At 40.1% G+C, this 11947-nt stretch overlaps 1 protein-coding gene across 3 annotated transcripts in view; it reads left to right on the forward strand.

Moving 5' to 3' along the window:
• The window catches only part of Mib1 (mindbomb E3 ubiquitin protein ligase 1), a 116766-nt gene extending 111925 nt beyond the window's left edge, over nt 1–4841 (forward strand). For all 3 annotated transcript variants that reach the window (XM_008826970.2, XM_017796573.2, XM_029560566.1), the window contains exon 21: nt 1–4841. This exon is cut by the window's left edge and continues 1051 nt beyond it. The gene's annotated coding sequence lies outside the window, so the exon portion shown is untranslated.
• Nucleotides 4842–11947: the final 7106 nt, after the last annotated feature.

Below are 11947 nucleotides of genomic sequence, written 5' to 3' on the forward strand. Positions count from 1 at the left end.
CTCGATGTAATCAGTGGATTGACACTGTGTTATTTGTGCCACTAAGGTCTGTTCAGCAAGGGTGATGCATTGTTAGAGGCAACAATCTTCTGTGTGTCTGTTACTTCTGACAGTGTTACGAATTCCACCTTCATCAAAGACCTTCCATTCTCTCAGTAATTCTTACTGTAAAGAATACAGTTTTTCTACCTACAGATGGAGATATTATTTAAACTACCAACAATAGCCAAGCTATAGTAAAAAAACTTAATAGCGTACTTATTTAGAAAGAGTGCCAGGACATTGTGGAAATGCATGTGATTACTTGTAAAATTGGGAGAGGGGTACACTTTGCCTGTAGAGGATCTAAGCATTTTATCTCCTTTGAATGAATAATCTTTTTATCTAGGGTAAATATACACATAAGTGGTTTAAGGTTCCTTGCTGCTAGACTATAAAAAATATCAGCTGTTTACAGTTTACAATAGTGTCTACTACTATATACTGTGTATAAGCTTTCTCTCTTTTTTTTTTTTTTTTTTTTTTTTTTTTTTTTTCCGTTTCCACCTTTGACCCTGGCTAGCTTTTCTTACTCTGTTTCTCTGCTGTAGTAACAAAGGTGCAAATTCAGTGTCCAGCTGTCATAGTATGGTTTTGCTGGCTGTGTAATTGCTGCTTCCTTTGGCAGGCTTCATGAAAGTGGTGGTGAGCCATGGGGCTGTGTTTGTAGTCATTCTGTATCTGTGTTTAGCTGAGTAACTGGTATCAGTTTTTTTTTCTTCCTTTTGGTTTTTTGAGACAGTCTCACTATATATTACAAGCTGGCCTGGAATTTACTGTACAGCTCAGGCTTGCCTCAAACTTAGGATCCTCCTGCTTCTGCCTTCCGAGTGTGGGATGAGAGACACGAGTCATCACATCCAACATTTATTAATCATTTTGGATGATACAATTTTTGTAAATTTCAAATTAGAAATTTTTTGTGACTAATTATCTAGTAAAGAACTCACAAGGCCATTTTCAAAGTATATTTTGAGGTTACAGAAAGATGCATCCACTGATACGATGTTTACACAAAGAGACAAACTCTTGCAGATTTGGAAATAGCAGAAGTGAGGATTTTCTTTTTCTCCATGCCATAGGCCACCCATCTCTTTCTACTACAGCAGCAGGCAAGGAAGGTGCTTGCTGATCCGCAGCCTGCCAGTCCGAGAGCCTGTGGCTACAGATGCATTTCACCTCAGTCCTTTTTATCTTCTGACCTGCAGTGCTAAAACTTATACCCCTATAAGGTAATAGCACCTTCCAGACTAGTTTCATTATTTCTTCCATATTAAAAATATAACATTAATTTCTATGATAGAAGTCATAAAGTCTTTGTAATTGTAGTGCTGAGTACTTGTGGGTTTTCTCTGTTTGTATTTTTGAAGTTTGTTTTATGAATAGATATTCTTCTATTCATGTCTTTAAGCACCTAAAATTATTTTAAATTTGTTTTGGGTTTGTGGGAGACAGTGCGATTAAGAACTTAATCATGTAAGTGACTTTCCTCCAACTCTGAAACTGCTACCTCTTATTATATATCTCTTAGCAGTGCTTTGCCAATTAGTATGTTTCCTCATTATCTAAACCTCTTTCCTGTGCCTCTAAAGAGTTCTTACTTTTCCTAAAATTATTTTTACAATGACATGCATTCATTTAAAAAAAATTGTATATTGGGCTTCAGAAGCTAGATAGAAAAAAAAGAAAAAAAGATCAGCCTCTTAGTGCACTCAGAATTTGTGAGCAGTTGTATATAAAGTCATCTGTTGCTGGGTGTGGTGGCTCACGCTTTTAACCCCAGCACCCAGGAGGCAGAGGCAGGCAGATCTCTGTCAGTTCAAGGCCAGCCTGGTCTACATAGTGAGTTCCAGGCCAGCTGGGGCTACAGGGAGGCCTTGTCTCAAAAAGACCAAAATAAAATAAAATAAAATAAAATTAATAAAATAAAATAAAAAGTCATCTGTTGACTAAAGAAGGGGATCCAAAGACACTGTTAGCATTCCTATTAGGGTTTCAGGAGAGCTGTCGGTGAGTAGTATTTGGATTCCCTTTCTCTGTACTCCCTTGCCCTACATCTTCTCCTTTATTCTTCTATGATCATCAGCTTTCTTATTCCAGACACAGGCAACTCACCAGACGGTGCTATCCTAATTGTACTTGTTCACATAGTTTAACATTTTTACTTATACTATATATATATAATTTTGTTGGGAGCAAGGTTTTCAAAAGAAGATAATTTTATATAGTATAAGAATATTATGCTAGGTAAGTATTTAGTTGCTAAATTATGCTTGATTAAGGTATTTGTAATTTTAAACATGGCAGATTAACCAACAGTCGACTGAAGCATAAGATTAATTGATAGATAATGTTGGAAGTAATTTTCTTAAATTTATATTTTTTGATGATTTTAGCCCGTAAGAACATTTTAGAATATCGAAATGCATGCTTCAAATTTAAAAGCTTGCTGGGTCACTTTTACACACCAGAAACACCCTGTGTTGTGTATGTGTTGCCTAGTTGCTGTTCTTCTTTAATTCTGAATTGTGGACACTTTTTGGACTAGGAATAGTTAAACTTGTGAACTAAGACAACGATGAATTGGGTAGTCAGGTCAGGACATTGGGGTTGCAACAAATAGGAAACAGAAAAGCAAATAAGAGGAAAGTGGATCATTTCCAACAGCGTTAGTTGGGAGAGTATATTTAATTAAAAAATAAAAAGGGCCTGTTAATTTTTAGTATGGTTTGGCAGTTAGTTTTTTGTACATTGCAGATTTTAGTACAGCTTTTTTTTCTTTTTTGGTTTGTTTAAGTTCCAAAAGGAAAGCACTTATTCTCTCAGAGTGTCTGAGATGTTCTGTAGTAATAATTTGTGTAAAATGGACTCATGGGATAGATTTTTTTGCATTTTTAGTTGCGGTGAAAACTGTCTATCATAAGGCTTGCCACTGTAACCGTTTCTACATGTACACCATTCAGTAGTGCTGCTTACACTCGTGTTGTTGGGAAACAGACCTCTAGAGCTGTATCTTGCACAACTGAAATGCCATAACCATTAAATGACTCCTTTTTCCTTCTTTCTCCTGTGGAGTAGAACTTTAACCATTTATAAATCAAACACCTGAATTACTTAGTAGTTCATTTGTGTTTGCAATATCTACAGTTACAGTAAACATCAAGTTCCTGAAATCTGCAAGGAGGACATCTCTCTCCCTTCCATAATTGTTAATAGTAATGAGTTTTACATGTATGTTAATTGAAAGAGTTTATTATTTCATTTTGAGCCATAGAGGAGAAACACATTTTAGATATCAGAAATAAATTAACTTTGAATTTGTACTAAATTACGAAGGTAATAGATTTTCACAAGTTATTTGTGCCTTGTTAAAAATATCAGTTGTCTTTAAGTCTACCTGTCATAGGTTTCAGAATACATTTTTCTTTCAAAATGACAACCCAATTTAAGTTGCTTGAATACTACAATAGGAATGCTTACTGGTATTACTTGATAATCATGTATATCCTTGGAACTTTAACATATATACAGCTATAGCAGTATTAATAATTACAGTTGTATGCCTTTAAAATATTAAATTTGAGGAAGCTGTTTAATGTCTCATGTGTATGTTGCTTTACTACAGTGAGAGGGAAATCCTCTAGCTTGAGCTTGTACTGATAAATGATTAGCAGTGGGTAAAACTACAGTATAGAAAGAGGAACTGGATAGTTGATGAATTGAACTGGTTAAGTTGATATTTGGTATTTTCTACCTCCTTTTCTATCTGAGTATTGCTTTTTTTTTTTTCTTTTTTCTTGCAACATTTTGTCTTATTTGTGAGTGAAAAGGAATTGGGAACCTGAAGTTAAAATTGAGATTTTTTTTTTTTGAGAATTTAAGCAATAGATACAAGAAAAGTAACCTGAACCTAAAAGCTGGAATTGATGTGTACAGAATGTCTAAGAAGAATAATAATGCTGAGTATTTGAATTGTCCTGTTTAGTCTTATGACTTCTCTCCTCCAAAAAAGCAAAATGGTCTTCTAATTTTTTATAAAATAAGCAAATGTGCCATTTTGTCTGAAGTGTGTAATTTTAGGAAGCTATTGAAAGTTCTGACTCAGGGCTTTTTAACAGTTTAAGCAATTCTAAATATATTTTAGAAACTCCATCCACATAATTCTTCAGTGCCTTGAAAGAATTATTAACCTGGTGACACCGTCAACATTTTATAGAAGGTGATCGATCGGCAGTGTGCTGTCCCTGTGTGCACATTCCTGAGTCCTGCCTGAGCTCATGTGATTGCGATGCTGCCTATGCAGGGGTTCACATCATTCTCTGAGGGAAATTTCTAGATTTGCACTTGATATTTGGTTTTTTTTGTTGTTGTTGTTGTTGTTGTTTTTAAAATTGGTTATTCAAGGCCATGGCACTGTTACCAGAAAAGTGATTCTATGTTGTTGTTATGCAGAGTCACCAAAAGTAGCTGCTGGGAAGAGGAGTGGGCTCTTTTTAGTACAAAAGGAGGACCAGTTTGGGAAACACAGGTTGTCGTCCCCTCCAGTGAAAACAAAACCAAACCCTTTATTTAAGTGCTTCAGTTAAGAATTCATTTAAACGAGATCATGAATTGTGTGTCATTCTTAATGCTAATCTTATAGACTAAGTCTACATTTTTCTGTTTCCTCCAGTGTATGTGTGCCATTCTAAATACAGTATATTGAAATGATAAAAAGCAGTGTCATGCAGAAGTGTTTTGCTTTGTATTTTTTCCAGTTGTTTTTAGTTTTCAATGTTGGAATAAATTTAAAGTCTTGCTTCTGTGTGGCAAATGATTCTTACTTGTTAAACAAAGATGCGTAGTAAGAACTAAGCTTTTTAAAATAAACACAAACATTTACCATTAATAAAACCTGTGGCATAGTATGATGTTTTTGTCTAATTTGGGGAGGAAAGCTATTCTTTATAGTAATATGCATGAATTTTTATTTTTAAGGCATTTGAAAGCAAATCAAAAAATCTGTTATTACTGGAAAGGAAATTACCATACCTTTGAGAAACAAGGACATCCTCCTCCAACTCAATATAAGAAGTAAGCGCTCACCTCTAGATGCTCCCATTGCAGGAGTTTGCCTGTCAGGAACCTCTGTCCTGAGGGCCAAAGAAGCATTTCATATTTGAGCACCTCTGCACTCTTTCAGGATTAAAATGTATTGTGAAATAACCTGAACAGGGTAGACTTGATCACAGAAAGCCAGCCAGGAAAAACTCAGCTATGTTCTGTAAAAGAGCTGATTCCTCTTGAGAACTCAGTTATATTGCATTTTTAAAGGGTAGATATTTTATACAACAATCTTAAATTTTTTATGTTTTGTGACAGTATCCGTCTTTCAGTGGTTTGTAGGTGGGCATTTTAGTTTTAACGTTAGGTAGAAGACTTGTTTGTGAGGTTGTTGAGAGGTTTTCTAGTTCTATTTCAAAAGATGTACATTGATGTTTAAGAGAAAAGTCCATCTGAAACAGAATCTTGTTTATTTGAAAAAAAAGCATACGCATTCCACCTTCAAAATTGTGAATTTTGGGTAGCCTCTAATTAATTGTATTTTGCATTTACTTCTTTTGCTGTATAAGTAAATATAGCCTGTGGTAACATTTTTTATTAAGTTGATGCTATATAGGTTATAAAAATAAAGACATTTGAGAAAATCTGCTTTATAGTTTTATCATTGACTATTACTCATCCTTCACAAAGGTTAACTTTTGCTGATGTTTTATAGCACAGCAGTTCCCAAACCTAACGTTTAATGATGCACTGCAGAGCAACAGTAGGAGTCTGTAAGACAGCAGATACACGTGTTAAAGTAGAACACCAACATGATCTTGCAGGGAAATTGCTGAAGAGTAATCATTTGGCTAATAGTTTCTCCTTTTTATAATATACAAAAATGATTGATGAGCTATGTTCTGTTTTCTTGAGGACTAATAATAGTAGTAATAATAGAGATAGATGGAGCACTAGAGAAGAAAAACATGGAGGACTAACACTGCCTAATTGCGGAATTTAAGATGTATAACACCAGAGTTCTATAACTAGTCTAGATGCTCATCAGCAGATGAATGGATAAAGGCGCACATACACACACACACGCACACACACGATGGAATTTTATTCAACTATAAAAAAATGAAATTATGGGGCTCAGTGGTTAAGAGGATTGAGTGCTCTTGCAGAGGACCCTGGTTTGATTTCCAGCACTCACATGCAGCTAACAACTGTCTGTAACTCTAGTTCCAGGGGAATCCATCGCTCTCTTCTGGGCATTGTATGACACAGGTGCACTTATATACATGCAGGCAATACACTCATTCACATAAAATAAAAATAAGTAAAATATTTTTTAAAGATGAAATTATGTCATTTGCTAGAAAATTGATGGGACCTAGAGATCATCATATTTAGTGAAATAAACCAGATTCAGAAAGATAGATACTGTAAATTGTGATGTTTAATGTCAGCTTTGACAGGATCTAGAATCATCTAGGAGTCATGTCTCTGGTTGGCCTCTGGCCATATCTGTGAGGTATGACTAGATTAGATTAATTGAGATGGGAAAACCCACCTTAACTGTGGGTGGCACTGTTTCATGGGCCGGGATCCTGAACTGAATAAAAAGGAGAAGGCAAGCTGAGCACCAGCATTCATCACTCCTGACTCCTGATTATGGATATCATGTGACCAGCTTCTTCAAGATCCTGCTGCTGTGCTTCCCAGCTGTGATGGACTGTACCCTCAAATGTGAGCTGACATAAACCCTCCCTTCCTTGAGTTACTTTTTCCAGGTATTTTATCACAGCAATAAAGAAAGTAACAAATATAGAAAATTGGTACTGAGAAGTGGTGCTGTTGCTGTGATAAACCTCATCATATGATCCTTTGGCCGTTTGGTAATGTTTTGCAGGAAGAATGTGGAAGAGTTTGGAACTTTGGGCTAGAAAGTAGGAACTTGGAAAACAATACTGAGAAACACCCACAGAGGGATCTTACCTAGCTCATGAGGTTTCAGAGATTGTAAGGACACTGTCAGGACAAATATTCTAGCATAGAATCTGGCTGCATTCTATCCATGTCCTGAGAACTTAAATGAGGGTGATAATGAACTAATTTGTTTATCAAAGGAAGTTTCAAGACTTTCAAGCTCTGTTATGGTTATTGCTGACAACTCTCATCTAGGTCTCCAGTGAGAGAGGATAAAAAGAACAGCAGAAAGATAAGAAAAATGTAAAATTTAGTGAGGAAAGTTATGTAAGGAAGTTTAAAAAGTTTCAGTTAAGGGGAATGCAGATGACAGCATCTTATATCTCTGTAAGAGATAAAAACCATTGAAGAGAAACCTGAAGCTTTGCAATTGGACAAAGAAAAGTGTCTGGAGGGCAAGATCCCACCCACTGAAGTTTCCATCTTGTGAAAATGCAAATTCATTAGAAAGGGGAGCCTAAATTGAGAATGCCACTGAAGGAGTTCCCTGGGGAACTGTCTCCCCAGGATCCACACAAACAAGCAGATTCAACAGTGGTCCAAGGGAGCCAGGCGCCATCCTGCTGAGCTTGTAGCAGAACATAGCAGCAGCATCCATATGGTATTTGTTTTGCAGGCATGAAAGATGCAGGATTAAAGGAGTCATGAGGCTTATGACTTGGTTCCAGAGAACTGCTGACATAAGACAACATGTGGCAGGGGCTGAGTCCCTGCAAAGAATGCCTGGAGACCATTGTGTGAAGCTGTGAAGACACATGAAATTGATGCTGGAGATGCCCAAACCTTTGGATATCTGCTGAAGAAAGCAGTGGACCTGGGTGGAGGTGCCCCCAAAAAGAGACTGTGCTGTGGGTGGTGGAGCTCCAAGAGTGATTCCTTCATGACCTCCAAGTGCCAGACATGGAGCTGCAGGACTTGGTGTTTGCCCTGCTGGGTTTCAGTCTTGCTTTGGTCTGACCATTCCTTTCTTTGTCCCTGTTTTCCCCTTTTGGAATGAGAATGTTGGTTCAGTGTCATTGTTTACTGAATGCGTTATGGCTTGTTTTTGATTTTACAGCTCACAGTTAAGAGATTGCCTTGAGTCTCAGATGAGACTTGGACTTTTAAACAGTGTTGATGTTGTTAAACACATGAGGACTCTTGAAGTTGGGCTGAATGATTGCATTTTATATTATGAAATGGCCATAAGCCTATGGGGATAAAAGTTATGCCTTAAAAGTGATGTGTTTGGGTGTCAGGTTGACAGAGGATAGCATTGTAATGGTTAATGTTAATTTGACAAAATCTAAAATCACCTCTGAGATAAACCTCTGGGCATGCCTGTGAGAGATTATCTAGATTAGATTAGATTAGCCTTTGGTCATGCCTGTGAGGAACTGACTTGGTTAGGGTGGGAAGATCCACCTTAACACCATTCCATGGTTTGGGGTCCTGAACTGAATGGAAAGGAGAAGGCAAGCTGAGCACCAGCATTCATCACTCTCTACCTCCTGCTACCTCCTGACTGTGAATGTCATGTGACCAGCTGCCTCACACTCCTGCTGCCATGACTTCCCATGGACCATACCCTGGATAAACCCATCCTTTCTTGGGTTACTTTTGTCAAGTTTTTTTTTAAATCTTTTTTTAAAAAAATCACAGCAATAGGAAAAGCAGCTAATGCATGTTTTCTCTTATATGTAGACTATAAACATATGAACTGAAAGTGGAAGGGAGACTGGGGGAATGTTTAAGGGACCAGGGAGAGAACAAGAGAGTAATGCAGTATAAGATGTAGAAACATGCAGGGCTGTTTGGGAGGAGGAAGCAAAACAGTAAAAAAGAAAGAGCACCAGGGAGGAAAGTGGGAGGCTCAAATAAGAACAAAGTTTAATGATTTATGTATGAGAATGTCACAATGGAAGCTGTTTGTGGTGATGCACACCTGTGAGCCCCTCCTTTAGGATGCTGACACAGAATGGCTGCCTTGAAGTCAGGCCCAGCCTGGGCTACATTGACCTTGTCTTGAGCTCCCCTCAAACATACACACACCAAAGGAGGAAAGTGGGAGGCTCAAATAAGAACAAAGTTTAATGATTTATGTATGAGAATGTCACAATGGAAGCTGTTTGTGGTGATGCACACCTGTGAGCCCCTCCTTTAGGATGCTGACACAGAATGGCTGCCTTGAAGTCAGGCCCAGCCTGGGCTACATTGACCTTGTCTTGAGCTCCCCTCAAACATACACACACCAAAGAATTTTTATGCAGAATGTGCACAGAACAAAAAAGGGAAATCTAATTTTTAAACCATTTTATTATTTTTATTTTATGTGCATGAGTGTTTTGCCTGCATGTATGTTAAGTGCACCTATGTTGTGCAATGCTGACAAAGGTTAGGAGGGTGTCAGATCCCCTGGAACTGGTGTTATGAATGGTTGTTTGCCACTAGGTGGGTGCTGGGAACCAAACCCGGGTCCTCAGCAAGAACAGCCAGTGCTCCCTGAGTCATCTCTCCAGTCCCAATGAAAGACATTCTTAAGAAAGTGAAAAGAGGCAGGAGGATTGCATTGTGCTATGGTAATGGAAAGCTGACAGAGAAGTTCCTGCCAGAGCTTGAGAGTTTGAGGCCAGCCTGGGCTACATGTGACCCTGCCTTGAGAATGAGGCCTAGAGGTCACAATCCTACCTGCCCTGGTGTTGGGGACCCCTGCTGTGTTAGGTCGAAGTCTCTCCATGTCCAGATAGCCCAAGGGGCTCGGCGTTTCTATGCAGAGACTCCTTTTCTCAGCAGGTCACCTTCCTTCTCTCTTCCTGACTCATCTTTGAAGTGGTAGTCACAGATACATGTCCTCTGGCTCAGAAACTGCCAGGTTTTCCTGTGTGATAATCAGGCACTGTCTGACAGCCTGGCAGAAGCCCACCACCACATGTAAATGGGGCATCCTACAAAGCACCTATCAACTAAGGCTTTTGCCACTGCCTTCACACTATAAATACCCTGGTTTTCCCCTTAATAAATTGGAGCTGCATCAAGAGCTGAGCTGTACCAGTCTCTTATTCAGTCTCTCCGGAGGGGGCTGCCCCTTCGTAAACAACGACTCGCGAAGACCCTGCACCTCCCCTCGTGACCCGGCGGCCGACGGATCTCGAACCTAGAGGGAGTGCCCGGTAGCTTGGAATGGAACACGCCTGGAAGCACAGTGACCAGTAGAGTCGCCAGCATCCAGTAGCCGAGGAGACCCTTAGCAACGGGGCGCGGGACCCGCCCCAGCGTCGCGAGAGACAGGCGCCAGCCAGCAGCTGGTGCTCTGTGAAACCCGTGCGCCCATACCCTGGTTTGATGAGTTGGGATGTCAGGGCAGCTCAGGAAGTTATGGGCATTAGCCCTAAAGTCCAAACCAGATCTTTTTTTTTTTTTTCTTTTTAATTTACTCAATTTCTCCACGTTTAGCCCAGAGTCTGTTACTGTTCAGCGCACATCTCCCTTCCTCTGGGAAGGTGGGGTGAGGGGGTTTGTGCCACTCAGGCCTTTGCTTCTTCAGGGAGAAGCCAGCCTTGTGTGTTCACCACCCCTTCCCTCTTTGAGAGCTGAGGGTTTCTTATGCTAGAGCTCTGGGAGCCAAGAATGTTTACTTTCTAAGCAGGATCCCCAGCAGTTCCTCTGGGAAGATCAGAGAAGACACTCCACAGAATCTACTGAGGACAGGGTGGTGCTCTCTGGCCCTGCCCCAGCATCCTCTGTAACTGTGCCTGCAGGAGGATGGGAAGCGTTTCCCTATGTGTGCATGTCAGAGAGGGTCAACTGGTCTCCACTGAGGAAATTGCTCCTGTAAAGAAACTTTCTGTTTCAGGGCTGGAGAGATGGCTCAGTAGTTAAGAACACTGTTCTTGCAGAAGAACGCAGGTTCGAATCCCAGCACCCACATGGCAGCTAACAACTGTCCGGAACTCCAGTTCCAGGGGTCCGACTGCCTCTTCTGTCCTCCGCAGGCATTGCACAACAGGGGTGCACTTACCTACATGCAGGCAATACACGCATACACATAAAATTTAAAAAATAATAATAATAAAAGAAACTTCTGTTTCTCACTCTAAAGATGAGCATGGAGTAAGCTGCTGAGTCATAATGCCTAGTAAACATGACATTATCATGTTTAATGACAGCAACAATCACCAATTCATACCTAGTACATGCCCCACACAGAACTTTATGTGCAACTGAGTCAGTCAACATTTTCCGGTTCTTTGACCTATGAAGTCAGGGAAGCTCATAAAAATTAAACAAATTGGCTGGGCGTGGTGGCGCACACCTTTAATCCCAGCACTCTGGAGGCAGAGGCAGGCGGATCCCTGTGAGTTCAAGGCCAGCCTGGTCTACATAGTGAGTTCCAGGACAGCTGGGGCTACAGGGAGACCCTGTCTCAAAAAGACCAAAAAAAAAAAAAAAAATCAGCTTTTCATTTGTCAGTCACTGTGCCAAGATCCCAGCTAGTCTCCCTCCCTCCCTCCGTCCTACATAGCTCAGGTTGGCCTCAAAATCTCTTTGTAGCTGAGGATGACCTTGAACTTTTGACCCTCCTGCCTCCATCTTCTGAGTGCTGGGGTGTCTGTCTCTGCTTCCCTCCCTCCCTCCTTCCTTCTCTCCCCACCTGTCTTCTCCTGCTCCCTCTTCCTCCACCTCTTCTTTTCCCCATTCTTGTCCCCTCCCCACTCTTCCTTTAAAAAATTAATTTTATGTGTATGTCTGTATGTGTATGTGTACATGAGTGCAGGTATCCTGGGAGGCCTGAAAAGGACATCAGATCCCCTGACATGAGTACCAGGGACTGAACCTGAGTTCTCAACTAGAGCATCAAATGCTAATCATTGCTGAACCATCTCTCCGGACCCTTTCTCTCTTGGGGCGGGGG

This window comes from Nannospalax galili, unplaced genomic scaffold, assembly GCF_000622305.1.
Source record: "Nannospalax galili isolate Female #2095 unplaced genomic scaffold, S.galili_v1.0 scaffold511, whole genome shotgun sequence".
Lineage (NCBI taxonomy): Eukaryota > Metazoa > Chordata > Mammalia > Rodentia > Spalacidae > Nannospalax > Nannospalax galili.